The sequence below is a fragment of the Eumetopias jubatus genome, unplaced genomic scaffold (genome assembly GCF_037043125.1).
Source record: "Eumetopias jubatus isolate StellerSeaLion01/CBP00866 unplaced genomic scaffold, mEumJub1_p1.0 scaffold_20, whole genome shotgun sequence".
Taxonomy (NCBI): domain Eukaryota; kingdom Metazoa; phylum Chordata; class Mammalia; order Carnivora; family Otariidae; genus Eumetopias; species Eumetopias jubatus.
In genome coordinates, this window is record NW_028274826.1 from 2,559,086 (window position 1) to 2,578,273 (window position 19,188).

The 19,188-nt window shown below is 59.1% G+C and overlaps 1 pseudogene; it reads left to right on the top strand.

Moving 5' to 3' along the window:
- Positions 1-4,668: 4,668 nt before the first annotated feature.
- On the top strand, positions 4,669-15,069 carry LOC148162116 (epididymal-specific lipocalin-6-like; annotated as a pseudogene).
- The last annotated feature ends 4,119 nt before the right edge of the window (positions 15,070-19,188 follow it).

The following is a 19,188-nucleotide window of genomic DNA, read 5'->3' on the forward strand; positions in this document are numbered from 1 at the left end:
GAGGGGAAGGGTCAGGGCTGGCCCCACAGGGAGGAGCCCCAGAGGCTGGTGTGGGGGCAGGAGCAAAGACTGGGCACCAAGCGGGTGGACGGAAGTCGGGGAGACGTCCCGGGGAGGGCTCCTTCCTGGCTTCAGCTTCTCTGGGAGGCCCTGGGCTGGGCTCTGTCTTGCAAAGGCCCACGGAGAGCAGGCACGGGCTGAGCTCTTCTTCTCCTTTCTCAGCTGCTCCACCATCTGAGGAGCTAGAGCGACTCCATCTGCATCTCTAGCATGTGTCAGGAGCCAGGTGCAGGGACAGAAGCCAGGCCAGCTTCCACGGGGCTCTGCAAACACAGGAACTGTCACTCAGCTCGGAGGCCTCACAGCCCTGCCCGACGTCCTCACTGTCCCCCTGCCCAACCCCCTGCTGCTCCCAGATCAGACACACACCTGTGCGTGCACAGCCCAGAGTCTCCCAGAGATGCCCCAGGTAGGAAGGAACCCTCCCCGGGACGTCTCCCCGACTGCAGTCCACCCGCTGGGCGCTCTGAGCCCAGTCTTTGCTCCAGGCCCCACACCAGCCTCTGGGGCTCCTCCCTGTGGGGCCAGCCCCGACCCTTCCCCCCACACACTCAGGCACCCAGCCCCGGTCTTCTCACCTGAGGCTCAGCCTCCATGGGCTCCGGCTCCTGCAGCACAATCCAGTAAATGACTACCGCGGACAGTGGTCTGGGTGATGTTGGAGGCCTTCCCGGCAATCCCCAGCACCTATTTCTGGGGAACTCTGTGGGGTCACACCCTAGGTCCTGGATATGTAACGGCTATCCGCCAACCTCCAGCTGGTTTCACCCGTTGACTTCTGCAAAGACAGGAACAGGTAGCCGGCCCGGACGCATCAAACCCTGCCCAGCCAACCTCACCGTCCCCCTGCCCAGTCAGTCCCCTTGCTGCTCCCAGATCAGACACACACCTGTGCGTGCACAGCCCAGAGTCTCCCAGAGATGCCCCAGGTAGGAAGGAACCCTCCCCGGGACGTCTCCCCGACTGCAGTCCACCCGCTGGGCGCTCTGAGCCCAGTCTTTGCTCCAGGCCCCACACCAGGTTCTGTGGGCTCCTCGCTGTGGGGCCAGCCCCGACCCTTCCCCACACACCCACAGGCACCCTGCCCCAGGCTTCTCAGCCTCGGGGTTGGCCTCCATGGGCTCCGGCTCCTGGAGCACAATCCACTGAACGACTACCGCAGACAGTGGTCTGGGTGATGTCAGAGGCCTTCCCCGGCAATACTCAGCTCCTGCTCCTGGACAGCCCTATGGGGTCACGCCCCAGGTCATAGAGATGGAGTGGGTGTCTGCCATCCTCTAGTCCATTACATCCGTTGGCTACTGCAAAGACAGTGAGGGGTAGCCGGCCCGGAGGCATCACAGCCCTGCCCGGCCGTCCTCACTGTCACACTGTCCAGTCCCCCTGTTGCTCCCGGATCAGACACACACCTGTGCATGCATAGCCCAACACCCCAGACAGTGACCCATACCTGTGGAGCTCTCGGGATAAACCCTGAGCAGAAGCTCCCAGCCCCCCACACCCCATCGCACCCAGCCAGCCTTGACCTGGGGTGTGAGCATGATCCACCCACCGGGCATCGGACCCATCATCACCCTGCATGAGACCCCTGTACACACACACACACACACACACACACACACACACACACACACACACCACACACACACAGGAGGAGAGCTGGGCTGCACAGTCGGATCACAGCAGTGTCTGACTGGCCTGGCTGGCTCTGGGCCTCCCTTGTTACCTTTGGGTACCTCCAGGCAAATGGCCAGAGATGTCAGGGGTGAGACCTGACTCCGGTCTGCAGTGTAGGAAATGGCTCTCACTGTTGGCTTTTCTACCACATCCTCAGCATGTAGGGATACAGCGGGAGAACAGTTTGATCATTGGAGCATCTCTAGCCAATTGAAGGGAGTAGGGGTCTGTCTCTAGAATGTGGATGCCTATGGCAGCCCTTTGGGCATCGTGGGGACCCCTGGCCTTCAGCCTGGCAAGTTACTCCTCCCCACACCATGGCCCCAGGCATGTTTCCAAGAGTTCCCATAGGAGGTTCCTGTCACAGGGCTGTGACATGGCCCTGCTGTGGGTTTGAACCCAGGTCAATCTGACCCAAGCCTGAGCTCATGCAAGGAGCCTGAGGAAGTACCTTTGACTGGTACAGCTTAAAGTGACAGAAGCTTAACTTTTACTGAATCTACATATTAACTGTTAAATGTAAATATCATAAAGCCTGTAACAGAAAAGGGTGAAGGGTGGGGACACCTGGGTGGCTCAGTCGGTTAAAGCGTCTGCCTTCGGCTCAGGTCAGGATCTCAGGGTCGTGGGATGGAGCCCCATGCCGGGCTCCTCCAAGCTCATCAGGGAGTCAGCTGGAAGATTCTCTCTCCCAGTCCCTCTCCCCCTCCCCCTGCTCTCTCTCTCTCCTCTTCTAAAATAAATAAATGAATCTGGAAAAAAACAACAACATAAAAGAAGGTATGCTGTGGGGAGGGGGTCTAACTTCCTCCCCAGCCTACCCCTGTGGGTGACGAAGCTCTTTAGACTCCGATTTATCCTTCCTGTGTTTCTTCTTGCAGAAATAGGCAGACAACGTACATTTCCTTATCATCCTTTCTGTCTCACCTAGAAGGCTGTGTGCTTCACATGCCCTTTGGCACTTGGCTTTTTCCACTTTACAATACACCTTCATGTCATAGCACTCACCCCATGTTGGTTCACAGAGACCTTCGGGTTATTCTTTTATAGCTGCATAGGACTGTTTGTGGGTACACCATCTTTGATTCAAACAGTCTCCTGGATGTGGGCACCTAGCCAACTTCCAACAGTTTTCTATCACAAACAATGCTTTACTGAGTAACCACTGTGTGTATATATAGTTTGTATTGTCTCAGGTACTTCCTTAGGATAGATTCCTGTGAGTGGGATTTCTAGAACAAAAGACAAACGGGCAGGTAGTTAAGTTTTGTTAGATGTTGCCACATTCCCCTTTGTAATGATGGTACCATTTGCAGTCTGACAGGCAGTGCATGGGCATGCTCGTGTAGCCAAATTGTGGGTGGTGTGGCTAAGCTCTGCAATTTTTGGCAGGTTGATAGGTGATAAATGACATCTCCGCATTGTTTTAATTTGCATTTTCTTACTGTGAATGAAAATGAACATTGTATCCATTCACCAGGGCTGCCATTACAAAGCACCACAGACTTAAACATCAGAGGTGTATTCTCTCCCAGCTCTGGAGGCTGGAGTCAGATCCAGGTGTGGCAGGGCCAGTTCCTCCCAAGGCCTCTCTCCTTGGTGTGTAGATAGCCATCTTTTCCCCATGTCCCCACATGGTCGCCCCAGTTGAGAGTGTGTGTGTGTGTGTGTGTGTGTGTGTGTGTGTGTGTGTGTGTGTGTGTATACCTTAATCTCTTCTGATAAGGACCCCAGGTATGTTTAAACTGAACAATCTCACTTGGACTTAACTAACTCTTTAAAAGCCTCCATGTCTGAACAGAGTCATATTCTAAGGTTCTGGGGTCAGGACCTCAGCATAGAAATTGGTGGGGGCGGGGGGTTGGTGGAATGCAATTCATAAGAAACATCTTTTCATGTTTAGGGGTCATTTTAACTTTTTCGTGTGAATTATCTGGTTATGTCATTTGTCCTTTTTTTGTGATGCGTTTTCAGCCCTGTTTTTCTTTAATTTCTAAAAGTTTTGGTAGAGTATGGCTATTAGCCCTTGCATGTGATCTGTGTTGGAAATATTTTCTCCAGACTTGTCACTCATCTTTTGACTTTGTTTATGGCTTTATTTTTGCTATAAAAAATTTAAAAATATAGTCAAGTTATTTATCAGTACTTTCTTTTATTACATCTGGATTTTATGCATAGTTAGTGTGGCCTATGGGTTTGTAGTGGCTTGATCTGCCTGGGCTGCATGACATTGCCCAGAATCCCCAGAAGACAAAAGCCTTACGGGGCCTGTGAAATGAGCTCCTACAGTGATGTGAGGTCAACCTCCTGCCACAAACCCCTTATTTGTGAATCTATATGCCTCCTGATGGTTCTGCCTTCAGGAGTGAAATCTGATACAATTAGAAAACATTTCCCTACATCCACATCATACAGAAACCCACCAGTGATTTCTTTTGTTACTCATATGATTCCATTTCCATGTTTAGCATTGAGATTTCTGATCCATTTCATGTTTATTCCCATGCATGAGGTGAATATGCTTCATCTTAATCTTCTTCTAAATGGATATCTAGTTGTCCGGATTTATTGCCAAAAATCAATTTTTTCCCAGGATTTAAGATGTCTCCTTTGTAGAACAACCTGTGCATTCTGGCTCATGAGAGCCTACTGTATATATTTTTCTTCAAATCTGCAATCTGTAAGATTATTTTGGGTTACACAGATGTCTTTTATCTATACCACTTTTTATGGTTTCCAGCTGTATTATGAGAATTGCAAAAATACCATAAAATTTCAAATGTGGCTCCCATCTTGTTAAGCAAGGTGATCATAGCTGTTTTCACAATCTGTGTGGTCCTGATGTGTGTGTCTACCCCCAATACTCATGTTGACGTCCTAGCCCCCAGTACGATCGCACTGGGAAGTGAGCCCTTGGAAGGGGACTAGGTCATGACGGTGGAGCCTCTTGAATGGAATCCATGCCCTTATGAAAGAGACCCCACAGCAGAACTTCCCTACCCCTTCCACCATGAGGACACTGTGAGAGGTCTGTGACCCACGAGAGGCCCTCCTTGACCCTGCTAGCACCCTGACTAGAACTTTTCGCTACCAGAACTGAGAAATAAATGCCTGCTGTTTATAAGCCACCCAGTGTGTGGTATTTCTGTGATATCAGCCCAAGTGGACTACGAGAGCCTGCCTTGTAATTCCAACGCAGGGAGCATTGGTGGGTCTGCTTCCCTTATCTCTCTTCTGCTGTGATTCTCTTCTTTCATCTTTGTCTCCTCAAATGTTGCGTCAGGAAACTGTACTTGAAAAAACATGATGAACAGGATTAATTTGAAGAGTAGGGTGATATTTTTGTCCTTGTATCCCATCTTCTTCTGCCAGGCATTGGGGAAGCTGGTAGTCACGGGACACCCTAATCCGTGTTCGAGGCCTGAGACTCCCCAGGTCCTGGGGTGGTGCAAAGTTGAGCTGCACATTTGTACAAGGGCTGGTTTCCTTTTGTTCACCAGTAAACTCATCTCCCAAGCAGGGGCTGGAGTGGTGGCCTAGCAGAGGTCCCTCCTTAAAAAGGCCTGGCAAGACAAATGGCTTCATCTTTCCTCCACCCACCAAATCTTCCTTGTCTTTGTGTTGATAGAACCCCTGGAAGCCAGCCAGCAAAGGGGTCTGGAAATGTAGTCTGAACATTCCACCACTCCCTCCAACCTCCCAAGGAAGGACCTTCCTAGCCACCTCCCCTTGGATTTCAGGGGCTCAGACAGATCCTACCAAGCCCTCTGTCCTCTGCTCCCAGCTAGGGGCTCAGATGATCCAGGGCTGAGAAGCCAGGCCCATACAGATCTCCGATGGGACGTTGGGGGCTGTGCAGCTCCTGGGGTGTCTGGCCAGGGTCATGGAGTGCAGAGGTGGGAGGCAGCAAGGCCAAGGTGGGCGAGAGGGTGGAGTGGAGCGACAGAAGGAACGGGACATTCCGGGCTGGGTGCTGACTGGGGGTGGGGGCAGGAGGCCAAGACCCACAGAGCAGGATAATGGGTCAGCCAGGAAGGGGTGGGAGCTTTTTCAAAAAATTTTGGTTTCTATTTTTTTTTTTTTTTTTTTTTTTAAGATTGAAACAAAAGATCGAACCTTCAGCTTCTGGAAGAACTGTCTGTGCCTCCGCTGGGACTTGGCCTTGGCCTACTGCCAGCCAGGGTTAAGGACCAGGGTTACTGGCCTACCCAGACTGAGCAAGGCTCAAGAGTGTTGAATCCCCAGGGAGGAGTGCAGGTGGTGTGACTGGGAATGGGATGCTCATTCTGGAAGCTTCCAGTGGAAGGAAGCATACAGAACCAGGGATTGGCATGGCAGCGTTGACAAAGAACGCTTTGTGTGTGCTTGGCACACATTCGCCAGGGGCCCACTCCCCCTTCTCTAGCACATCTGGGCAGGGCACAGAGGCCACCACTGAATAATAATGCCACCCGCCCTTGGGTAATTTCCCCACCTTGCAAAAAGGGAGGCCAGGATGGTGTCGTGGCGATTAGTGGCCGCCCACAGAGACCCATGCAGAGACATATAAATGGGTATTCAGGGGCTGGAGGCACTGCACACCCCTGGCCCCGAGGCATGTGTGCTGGTGTGCAGATACCTGCAAGGATGAGGCTGTCCTGTGAGCTGTCCTGCTGGCTCTGGTCTCAGTGCCTAAGACCCAGGCAGTGTGGCTCAGGAGGCTGGACCCTAAGCCGGTAACAACACTCCTGTGGGTCCTAGGGGCCCAGGCCCCTCCCGTGGGGCCACACAACCTCTGGGTTACCCTCCCAGAGCCAACCCAGACCAGCACTGGCTATGGGGGGATGGGCTAGCCTGAGGAAGGGGCCCTGGGTTCCCAGATAGAGAGAGGATGCCTCCAAGGGCTTGAGGGACTGGCCCCCCTCACCTGCTCCTCCTCCACCAGCTTCTGGGGTCCTGGGATGTTTTTGCCGTGGCCTCAGGTGAGAAGGGCTTTGCGTTGGAGAAGGCCACGAAGAACGTCGAGGGCGTCATGGTGACCCTTACTCCAGAAAACAACCTGAAAATGTTGTCCTCCAGGCACAGGTGAGTGCGGTGTGTGCCCTGTGTCTGGGTGGGACTCATGCCGGGGTGGGAGAGGCCTCCTGGGCAAATCCTTCTCAAGCTACTGCTTGAAGTGGGTCATGCCTTGTGCTGAAGAGCCGCGGGTTCTTGGGGGACTCCAGGTACCCTCCCTCGCATTCCTGCATCTGCCTGCAGGAGATGTGGGGCCCAGGTGTACCTGGGCCAGGCCTGGCCTTGGGACAAGCAAGGGCAGGGGAGGTCTGGGGTAAGATGGCAGCTCCACGGTGTTGGGTGAGCTTGGTCCCACGGGCCATGGTGTTGGCCCCAAAGCCACGTGGCTGGGTCGTCCCAGTGAAGCTGGTGGAATCAGACATCCAAATACAGAAGCTGGGCCTCTGGAGGGCCTTGGGCCCTATGCAAAGCCAAAGATGCCATAGGAGCCATGGGGATGCCACAAGGCTCAGAGCCGATTTTTGGCATCTGCTCAACGGAATGATTGGTCAGCAGCCTCTCCTGGTGCCAGTTTCAAGGCGCATCTCTGTCCAGGGACCTGGGCCAGACGCTGATTTGGAGAGGTGGATTGTGCTGAGGGCCCCCTGCAGATACACATTCGGATCAGGGCTTGGAGGAGAGGCAAGTGGGCCTCTCACGTTTTGTTGTGTAATGAAATTTCATTCGTTGGCCTTTGGACAGCAAACATACTTGCATGGCTCAAAAATCAGGGTTCCTCAGGGTGTACCGTGGGGGTCCTTCCCCACCTGCCTCAGCCAGCCCGTCTCCTCCCTGAGGGTAGCCCGTGTTAGGGACGTGGGGGCAGGCACACACCAGCACCCATGTGTCATTTGCCCACGCACGCTGGGGGGTTGTTCCGATCAGTCCACAGAGGCTCTGCTCTCTTTTAAAACATTTCAAAGTTTGTTCTCTTTTGTCTTTATGACATTTTTCAAAGTTGTAGGAAGATAAACACAGCGCAGAGATTTACTGTCCTCGCTACTTCTAAGCGCACAGCACAAGGGCGTCAAGCACATTCACACTGTTGTGCAGCCGACCCCCTCCATCCGTTTCCGTTGAACACGGACCCCTCCCCTCCCCTGCCCCTATTTCTGTGGGTCTGACTCCTCTGGGGCCTCCGGGGAGTGGATCCTTGGGGATTGGTCTGTCTGCGCCGGGGACCGGGCTGATCTCACTCGGCACCGTGTCCTCCACGTTCATCCGCGTTGTAGCCGGTGTCGGGATTTCCTCCCTTTTTAAGGCTGAATTATGTTCCATGGTGTGGACAGGCCACATGGTTTCTTCCACCGTCTGGTTCGTCAATGGCACTGTCATAAACATGGGTGTGCAAGTCTCCCTTCTGTTCTCCTGCGTGTGCGCCCTGCAGGGGATCGCTGGGCCGTACAGTGATGCCCTTTCGCATTTACCAGGGCGCTCTGCTCTTTTGGATCGCTGTGTGAGACTCCATAGGCCTTCTGCCAGGCTCTGCTGCTCGACAGACAGTGCTCTCCAATCTTCGGCAACTGGAAACACCTTTTGTGGCGTGGGTCCTGGTGCTCTCGCCTCCAAGAGGTCCCCACGTGGCAGGTTCCCTGAACCAGCGCCCCGGCATTCCCGTGCTCTTGCTTCCATGACATCTGATAGGCAACAGATGGCCCCCTTCAGCTTCTACGTGGCCCTTCTAAGGACGGGAGCGTCGCAGCGTACGTGCTCCCTGCCCAACGCACTGCCTGGTCACATCTCTGGTATGTTTTCCTCTAAGGTGTGTTTTTCCTCCTTTGTAAGAACCCTTAAGGATTAGGAATATGAGGCGCTTGTCTGTGACAGAAACCAGTTGCAAATATACTTCCCAGTTTGTCATTTTTCTTATAACATTGAGGAGGACTTTTTTTTTTTCATACATGAAGGATTTCTTTCCATTTCTCTGAGGATGCACACTAGCTTTCTCTTTGCGGGGCTCCTGGCTTTTGTGACACCGTCAGTTAGGAAACGGCTTGCAACTCCCTGGTGCTTCTGGCATCTTCGCTGCATTTGGGATTTGACCCTGGGAAAATAGGAGGAACCAGTTGGTTTTTTCTAGATCACTACCCAATTTCTAACGTCATTAATCGAATTGCCTCTCTGTCCTCCACGGACTCCGGCTGACTTTGTCACGTGCTAAATTCCCATGCTCCCATTTTGCTTTATTATTGGACTTTTTTTTTTTAGGATTTATTTATTTATTCTTGAGAGAGTGAGAGAGCACGAGCGGGAGGGGCGGAGGGAGGGGTCGAGAATCTCAAGCAGAGTGTGTGCTGAGCGCGGAGCCCAACTCAGTCTCACGATCACGAGATCACAACCTGAGCCAAAACCAAGAGTTGGACGCTTGATGGACGGAGCCACCCAGGCGCCCCTGTTTCTGGACTTCCCATTCATTCCTTTGATCAGTCTTCTGATTTTCCAAACCCCGTTGTTTCACCTGTTGCAGCTTTGTGCCCCACTGCCTCAGTTTACTGGATGGCTCTTGCCTGTTGTTCTTCCTTCTGGAATTTCCCAGCCATGAGCTCATCTTAGTGAGCAAAGACCGCTGCATTTCTGTGGTTGGTTCACTTTATGGACTGACCGCTTCGGGGACGTAGGCCCCTTTGGATACTGGGTGCCTTTACCCAAAATTACAGACGACCCTGTGTTTGTCCGAGGCTCCTTTTGTGCCCGTCACGTGGCTTCTAGCGCGCGAGGCCTCTTGGGAGGTGGAAGGAAGTCGATTTGCACTTTGCAGGGCTCTCGTGTCTGCTCATTCCCCGGCCAGGTTGGATTCGGTGCAGAAGAAGGCTTCCGGGCAACGGGCACCATCAGCGGCAGCCAGGATCCCCTGCGCGGCATGCTGGTGGCTGGCCAGGTGCAGTTGGTAGGACCCTTGTCTCTTCTGGGCCTGAGTCCAGACCCTGAGCCGAGGACAGACGATCGCTCTTCCAGCTTGGAGAGGCGTGACGTGAACGTGGTGGAGCTGCTGAGACAGAGCTCTGGATGGGTGTTTGAGAACTCCTGTAAGGCGACGGCCTCCACGGTCTCATGCGGGGCGTGGGGCACGGGGCGGTGCGGGATGGGCTGGCTTTCCGGGCCCTCCCTAGTGGGATCCACCACCGACAGCCTGGGCTGGCGTCCCCTGCCGCCTGGCCAATGCCGTGGGATGGGGAGCGGGCCCATCCCCGACACTTCCACTAGAAAGTGAAAGGATGCATTTTGTCAGAGTTTGGAAGACAGAGGGCTCACCCTGGCGTGCCCCGCGGTGACCCTGGGCCTCCGTCGGGGGTGGTGCCCCCGAGGGGACATGATCGGTGGAGTGTTCCCCCCGGCATGAGTTGGGACAGGCACTCGCCGGGCATCTGTTCCTGAGGCCCTCTGTGTGCTGGCTCTGGGGTCAATGGGACAATGCTTTCCGGGGGGGCCTCTCGTGAGGTCTGATGCTCCGCCCTGGGGGGGTGCACGTATTTCCTAGGCCTAGGAGTGTTGGACTATCGGGGGCTGGGCACCAATGTCAGGGACTACGCCATTGTGTTCACCCAGCTAGAGTTCAAGGACGAGGCGTTCAACACCGTGGAGCTGTACAGTAAGTGGTGGACACCACGGGCCGGCCCCACAAACTCCCTGCCACGGGCGGCCAGGCTGGGCAACCTCCCACTGACTGTGCTGAGCCCCGGGCCTCCAGGGTCCTAGAGCAGCATCCCTGCCCTTCAGCCCCCTGCAGGAGGGGTGGCTGGGGCACGGGGCACACGTGGTGAGGGCTCCCCTCCCGCCCCACAGGCCGGACAGAGCTGGCCAGCCAGGAGGCCCTGCGCCTCTTTGCTAGGTGGAGCCAGTCCTGGGCTTCCTGTCTCAGCAGCAGGCCACATTGAGGCCGGACCGTGAGTGTCACCCGATGCCCACGGGCCCCTGGCTGACTTCTGTGGGTCTCGGGGTCCCTCCGAGCCTCAGGGAGTCAGGCAGGGTGGGGGTGGGGAGCTCTACACGGAGTCCCCTGCTCCTGCCCAAAGCCAGGCCTGCAGGGCCGGCCCCGTCTCGGGCGAGGCCGTGGGCAGAGCGGGGTGGCCGCGGTGTGTCCTGGGTGCCCACCCTCACAAGTCCTCTTACCCCCCAGTCACCTGTGCGCACAAGGCTTTCCAGGTCAGCTGTCCTCCTGAGCATCACCCCAGATCCGACACCCCAGAGCTCTGCCCCGAGAAGGCCCGGGGCCCGGGACGGGGCTGACACCCCTCGAGGTGAATCTGGGGTCCTGCAACGCTCTGCTTGGGTTTCAGTGAATGCATCGACCTCCCGGTGGGACTGTGCCCGCCAAGTCCTGTGAGGCTGGCCAGGCGCTGGCCTCCTTGCTCAGCCGCCTGGGAGCTTGGTGTGGGGCGGGCTGCTCTCAGGACTCACGGCAGTTCCAAATAAAACGATCCCACAAGGCCTTACAGATGCCTCTCACCTGTGTGCCGAGGGCGGACGGCAATGTCAGACGGGGCGCTGCCCTCTCGGGGCTCCGGTCGGTGCAGGGGAGGAGGTGGGCGTGGGGCTCACCGAGGGCTGGGCCATACAGCCCAGAACCAGCTCTGGGTGGGGGGCACGTGGACGTGGGTCTTGGCTCCTGAGTGGGGGCTGGGCTGGGGGCAGCTGCTCCGCAAGCAGAGGTCACCACAGTCCCTGGGCTGGAAGGAGGACTGTCTGAGTTAGAGCAGACTCTCGGGGGTCTGGACAGGTGCGGGCTGACGCAGTGGGCGTGGGTGCCCACCAGGGTGCACGGCTGGGGTGCCACAGTGTCCAGGGCACAAGAGTGTGGCTTTCCCAGGCCTGGAGCTTTGGGGCCAGGGCAGGGGGCAGGATTCCCGAGGGACCGAGCCTGTGGCTCCTCCTGTGGTCTGGTGGGGCCGTGCCTGACGTCGTGGGGGGGGGTGCCCATCACTCACGGAGGGGGGCGGTGCGTGCAGGCTAGGGGTGGGCACGCTCACACACATCCAGCAGCCCTGTCCGTCAGCACCTGCTCGGGACGGAGAGCCCTGCTGTCACGCTGGTGCCATCTGTGCCCCATCGTCACCGTGGTCCTGCTTCTCACGTGCAAATATCTCTATGAAGTGACTCCCAGGGACGCCTCCCGGCTGCTTGCCTCTCTTCCGCGGGGGCTAGGATGGGAGGCCCAGGGGTCTCACAGGGGAACACGATGGCCTTCAAATTCAGGCAGCACCCGCCAGGCCGAGCCCCTAGGCCGCCCGCCTGTGTCCCAAAGCCCCTCTCCCCCCCCATTGACCCACCCCAGGCTGGCTCAAGGCTCTGGGGTGGCTGGACACCTACGGCAGGGTCAGGTGGGTGGGGAGACTTAAACTCAGTGCCCCGGTGGCCGAGGAAGGAGGGTGACAATGGGACCAGGGAGGCTGACGTGTGTGCTGGTCTTGGCGCTTATGCCTGCTACGGGGTCCCGGCCGCAGGAACAGCTACCCAGGGAGTCCCACAACCTCAACTGGAACAAGGTGAGCCACACACCTGCGTTCCCCAAGGCTGACAGCCAGGCCGACCGGGGCCAGGCATGCAGTGTGTGTGGTGGCTGGAAGATCACTCCCTGAAAATCTCCAAAAGGCCATCCTGGAACAGGGGGCAGTGCCGCAAGGGCGGAAGGGGTTTCAGGCCCTGGCCTCTCTCTGAGGAGCTGGTGGCCACGCAAGAGGGGGGAGGGCCGAGGGCCCCAGGCAGGTGCTGCCTCAGGGCACCGGGGATGCTAGGTGGGCAGAGGCCGAACGAGCAGAGCGTGTTCCAGAACAACCAGATGACTGGCAGGTGGAAGGTCCTAGTGGAGGTGGCCGTGGGAACTGACTCCCCGGGAATGTGGGTTTGTGGCAGGAAGTCAGAGGGATGGGGCCGAGGGCCGAGCTGGAAGGAAGGGGGAGGCCTTTCACGGGAAGGGAATTCCAGCACATGGTAAGCACAGCCCAGCCCTCGGGGCCCCAGCACACCCGGCACCTGCCCGCCAAGGCCCAGAGGGGCAGCCGGGGCCCTGTGCAGGGGCTGTGCCGACCTGTGGGTGCTGGACCCGCCCCGGGCCTCAGGCCAATGTCAGTGTCCGGTGGCTTCCTGAGGGCCCGGCTGGGAGCCTGGCACGGGCAGCTACGCCAGCACGCTCTCCACAGTTTTCAGGGTTCTGGTACATTCTGGCTGTCGCCTCTGAGGGCCAGAGATTCTTGCCAGGCAGAGACAGGAGGAAGCTGGGGGCATCGATGTTGGAGGTCCACAAAGCGGGCCAGCTGAAGGTGGTCCTTGCCTTCAGCCGGTGAGTGGACCGGGGTGGGGGCCCAGCACACTCTTCACGGAGCCCTGACCACAAACAGCCCAGACATCTCCCTGTCAAGAGGGGAAAGGGAGCCGGGGGCGGGGGGAGCCAGACCCACGATCACCCGCACATCTGACAGACCATCTCTGCGGCCCCGAAACCCTTCCTGCCCCTAAAAATTAAGGCCTGATTTTGGGAGAGGCCACCACGTACACGGGAGCACTCGGCAGAGAGTGGGTGTTCCGAGGGTTTCCCTTGAGCTGTGGGACTGACCCTGCACCAAACTGGAAAATTCCAGGAAACCAGAGCCAACAAAGGGCTCCCGCCTTGCCCCCCCCCCCCCCCAGGTCACAGGGGTGTCAGTCACACACATTAATTCTGCGGAAAGATAGGAAAAAGGCGATGTTCAGGAATACTTGTGTGTATGAAGGCCTGGAGAGAAAGACCTGGGGGTGGGCGTGTCCCCGGCTTCATGGCCACAGGCCCGGGAGAGGCCGCTCCTCTGTCCCAGGGCTGGGTGGATGGGATGGACAGCGGCCCACGGGGCGGGCAGCAGGCCACGGTCCCAGAGCCCACAAGCATGCAAGTGCCCGCAGCCTAGGCCTGGAAGGTGGTTGGGTGTGTGGGAGGGACTCCTGACCCTTCCCAGTTGCCCCTGCTGTGCAGGCCTGATCGGGCGGCCCCACGCTTCTCTTCCGGTCCAGTGAAGGGGGTCGAGGGCTTCCACGTGCTGTCCACTGACTACATCTACGGCGTGGTCTACGTGCGCCTGGGCCGGGCCGGCCGGACCTCTAAGACCCTGCTGCTCCTCAGTGAGTCCAGTGGAAAACTCTGGGGAGGGGGCGTGCGGAGTGCGGGTCAGGTGGGGGACGGAGGGGCGACAATCTCAGAGGGCAAGGTATGGAAGCACCTGCCTCAGCTCGGGCTCCCTGACAGAGCACCACAGACCGCACCGCACGGGCGCCCGCGATGGACATTGATCCTCACGGCTCAGCACGCCGACCTGGCGAATTCCGGGGAGGTCCCCATTCCTGGTTTGCAGATGGCCGCCTCTTCACTATGTCAAGTGTCGGGGAGAGGGCTCCGGTGTCTTCCTCTTCTTATACGGGCACTGACCCCATCATGAGCACCCAGCTAACCCCACACACCTCCCAAGGCCCCAGGATGTCACACCATCCCTCTGGGGCTCTGATGGATGAATTTGGGGGGACACGAACACACATCCGTTCCTGTCACGGCCCTTGCGCTGCGGGCTGGCAGGAAGTGGGAAGTAGGAGGTCAGGGCCGGGACACACACAGCAAACGGGTGGCCAGGTGGGCGGGCGGAGCGCGGCGCCCGGACGGGGGGACCGGGTGGGCGGGTCTCTGGTGTGGCTGCCACGGGGCTGAGTGGGGGCGGCCAGTGCACGGGCGGAGCCCAGAGGGCAAGAGGCCCGGAGTGGGACTGACCCTCTGCATGGAGGCAGGGGACCCCCTGGGCTGAGGGCAGGATCGGGGGAGCAGGGGGAGGTGGTGAAGGGAGGGTGGGCGGGGAGCTGCTGTCCAGGGAGGGGTGGGGGGAAGGGGGCACAAACCCACTTCGGGGCACCGAGGCCTGCAGGACCGCCATCGGAGAGGTCGGAGGGGTCCCGTGGAGTCTCCGTGGAGGAGGGCGTGGCCAGGAGCGCAGCGGGAGGGGCAGCAGGCTCCGGCCCATGGGTCCTGTGAGCAGAGGGGCCTCCCCAAGTGGCCCTGTGTGGTGCCCGCCTTGGGACTGCACTGGGGACACCCCCCTACCTCGGAGCACAGAGGGGACAGAGGCACACTCCCCATCACCCGCCTGCTGCCCCCTCCCTTGGCAGCACACTGGCTTCTCTGTCCTGCCAGCTTGGAGGGCGCTGCGGTGGCCACGGGCTCGGGGACGGCCCCAGAGGGCCAGAGCTGGGGACTCTGACCTTGTGACTCTGCTTTCAACAGCAGGCAGACAGAGCAGGTCCAGCTTCCCGAGCATGAAAAAATTCGTAGACATACGTGACATTTGATAGCTCGCAAACGGTGTGACTGTTCTCCCAAAGATGGTAACAGACGGCCACGGGCCTTCCCGTGCAGGCCAACAGCACGCCCGGCCCCCATCCATCCCGTCGAGCTCAGTGCTTCTCTCCCTCCTGCAGCCTCGTGTGCCCACACCATCCTGCCCTGAGAGCCCGCGTCCACCCACCCGTCCCCTCGGGGCTCCACCCGCGGTCCCCCTTGACCCCGGGAACATCGCTCAAGACTGCAGGTCTGCACAGCCAATGGCCTATTGGGACGCGTTGGAATACCCCAGGCCACTGATGGGGTGAAGTCCAGGGCCATGGCCGTAGCCCAAGCGGGATCCTTTATGATCTTGGAGAGATGGGGATAGGAAGGCGGTAGGAGGGCAGGTGTTGGCCAGGCAGGAGGATGCCCGACCGGACCCATTCTGCCCACGCCCTCCAGATTCCGTGGGGGAAAGAGTCTGCCACACTTCTCTGCTGGGAAGTAGACCACGGCTCTTGGACCAATGTCGTCCTTCTGTATGCGTCCCACAGCGCGTCTGCCACCAGTCCCCGTGGGCCCTGACGTCCTACACTTCCTCAGGAAGTCTTCCACTTATTCGCCCAACATTTCCAAGCACCCGTGACATGCCAGGCACGTGCTAGCTGCCGGAGAGAGGCAAACTGGCAAATTCAGTTTCAGACATCTGATGCCAGGACAGGCTCGCACCAGCGCAGCCGCCCTTCACACGACCGCAGACTCGGGGAAAAGTGTCTGGAGAGAGTGCAAAACAACGGCAGGTCTGACTCACGCCGGGTGGAGCAGGAGGGGTCAGGGAGGGCTTCTCGGAGGAAGGGACATTCGGAAGAGAGCTGAGGCACAGAGGTAGTTAGGGAAGTTGGGTGGGCTTCCGCGGAAGAGGAGACCACTTGTGAAAAACCCCAGAGTGGTGGAAGCGGAGGGAAGGGTGAGGGGGGGAGAGCACAGGCCGTGGAGGGAGGTTCAGTCCGAGGACAGGGAGCCCCGGGCAGGCTCGGGGGCTGAGCTTGGAGCCCAGGACCCCGAAACGGAGATGCCACGTGGGGGGCTGGAGTTCAGAGGACAGAGAGATGTGGAAGCCGGACACGTGGAGTCACCAGTATGTAGTGGGCGATGCAATTCGCTGGTGCGGTTAGGGCCACCCGAGGAGAACACAGTAGAATGGCATCAGTCAGCTACTGCCACGTAAGGACCACCCACAGGATCTCTGTGCTATGAACCGACACGAATGTACTTAGCTTTCCCGTCTGGGCAGCGTGGGGTCAGGTGGCGCAGGCCGGCCCTGCTGGGCGGCGGGGGTCTCCGCAGCTTGCGCCCGCCTTGGGGGGTGACTGTCCGTGACTGGTTCGTGCCGGCTCTGCAGCCATTGTCCCCCTCCCACCGAGGGCGGCCACGTCCCGCTCGTCTCACGGCCACGCCGAGGCCACAGCAGGCGAGGCCACAGCAGGCTGGGAGGAAGGGCTCAGCACAGGACTGCATTTCTGCCTCAGCGGCTAAGTGAAGCATGTCGAGGGGCCAAACCCCAAGTGCAGAAGGGCCTGCACAGAGTCTGTCGAGGGTCACAGCCCTGGGCACGCGCAGGAGCCCAGGCTGAACCCAGCTCTGTGTCCTCACACAAGGGCTGCACCCAGGCCTTGCGTGGGCTGTGGGTGGGGTGGGGTGGGAGGGTGTCACTGTATAGATGGGGCATGGGGGGGGTCAGCATTGAACAGCTGGGGGAGGGGCCCTCGCGGCTGGGGCTCTTGTCTGAGGAGGAAGTTGGGTGAGGGGACCCCGGCCATGGTGACCTCACTTCCCTGACAACAGAGCCCATCAGAATTTGGAACCCAGGTAACCAGGAACCCACATTCCAGAGACAGCCCCCGGCCCAGCTCATTACATTGCAGATAGTGAAACTAAGATGTTCGCGTGCTGCGTTCCCAGATCCGGAGGTTGCCGACGGAAGAAAGCGCGCCCAGCAAATGCTGTCTCAAGATGTCCTTTCAGGGCTCCCCACCGCCTCTGGCCGTTTGGTCGGAAAGACCACAAGGTGACACCAGGAGTCCCAGAGCCGGCCACCCAGCCCCACAGGGTCTAATCCACCTGTGCAGCCCCAGGTCCCCACCCGTGTGTGTGTGTGTGTGTGTGTGTGTATGTGTGTGTGTGTGTGAAGAGGGGTCATGTAGGGTGGGCCAACCCCATTCAAGAGCAGGCTGATGAGGGGTCAGATACCCAGTGGGCAGGTCTTGTTCAAGGTCAAGGGTGGCTGGGTGGGACGGGGTGTGCGCGGATGCGAGCTTCTGCCCTGGGTTTATCCCAATTGCCCTGGAGCGGGGGTCACTGTACCGCGTGCAGGGCTGGGCACGCAGAGATGTGTCTGATCTGGGAGCAGGAGGGGGACAGGGCAGGGGGACAGGGAGGCTGGCTGGGCAGGGCTGTGATGCCTCTGGGCCGGCTACCCGTCCCTGTCTTTGCAGACCACGGATGAAATCGGGAGGAGGCTGGCAGACAGCCATGATATTTCCGCGACCTGGGGCGTGACCCCACAGGGGTCCCCAGGAGCAGGTGCTGGGGATTGCGGGGGAAGGCCTCCGACACCACCCAGACCACTGTCCCTGGTGGTCATTGACTGGATTGTGCTCCAGGAATGGAGCCCACGGAGACCGAGCTCGAGGCTGAGAAGCCTGGGGCGGGGTGCTTGTGGGTGTGTGGGGACGGGTCGTGGCAGGCCCCACAGGGAGGAGCCCCGAGAGGCTGGTGTGGGGCCAGGAGCAAAGACTGTGTGCAGAGCACCCAGCGGGTGGACTGCAGTCGGGGAGACGTCCCGGGGAGGGCTCCTTCCTGGCTGCGGCTTCTCTGGGAGGCTCTGGGCTGGGCTCTGTCTTGCAAATACCCACGGAGAGCAGGCACGGGGGTGAGCTTTTCTCCTCTCACAGATGTTCCACGACCTAAGGAGCTAGAGCCGGCTCCAACTCCATCAGCAGCTCTGCAGGGAGGGGTGGTGCCTGCAGAGACTTCAGCAGGAGCCCAGGAGCCGGCAGTTGACCCGGCACCTGCCCACGGAGAGCCTGACGCCGACCAGGAAGGGCCTGCTCGAGAACCTGTGCCCGGAGAGCCTGCCCCTGTTCCTGCCACTGTTCCTGCCGGAGCCAGGGCCCCTGTGCCTGCCCCGAACTGTGGCCCTGCTCCTTGCCCAGACCCCGCTCCTGCCCTGGATCCTGACCTGTCCCTACCCCTGCCAGTGCCCCTGTCCCTGCCCCTGACCCAGATACTGCCTTGGTTCCTCTATGTGCCATTGCTGCAGACCCTGTCCCTCCCCTTGCACCTGCCCCTTCCCCTTCCCCTGCTTGTGCTCCTGTTCTGGCCCCTGACCCAAGTCCTGCCCCTTCCCCTGCCCATGCCTGTGTCCCTGTTTTCGCCTCTGACCCAAATCTTGCCCCCACTCATGTCCCTGCCCCTGCCCGTGCCCCTGCAGCTGCCACTTCCCCAGCACCTGCCTGTGCACCTGTTCTTGCCCCTGCTCCGGATCCTGACCCAGCCCCTGGCCTGGAGCCTGCCCCTTCCCTTGCCCCTGCCTGTGCTCCGATTCTTGCCCCTGACCCGGGTTCTGCCCCTGCCCCTGCCTCTTCCGCGACGTGTGCACCTGTTCTTGCCCCTGACCCAGCCCCTGGCCTGGATCCTGCCCCTTCCCCTGCCCCTGGCTCTATTCCTGTTCTTGCCCCTGTCCCGGCTTCTGCCCCTGCACCTGCCCCTTCCCCGACGTGTGCAACTGTTCTTGCCCCTGACCCAGCTCCTGCCCTGGATCCTGCCCCTTCCCCTGCCCCTGCCTGTATTCCTGTTCTTGCCCCTGTCCCGGGTTCTGCCCCTGCAACTGTCCATTCCCCTGCTCCTCCCTGTGCTCCGGTGCTTGCCTCTGACCCAGCTCCTTCCCCTTTCCCTACCCGTTTCCCTGCCCCTGCATGTGCACCCATTCCTGCCCATGACCCACCTCCTGCCCCTGCACCTGTCCGTTCCTCTACCTGTGTCCCTGTCCCTGCCCCTGCAAGAGCCTATGCCCCTTCCCCTGCCTGGGTCCCTGTTCCTGCCCCTGCCCCTGCCAGAGCCGATGCCCTTTCCCCTGCTTTCCA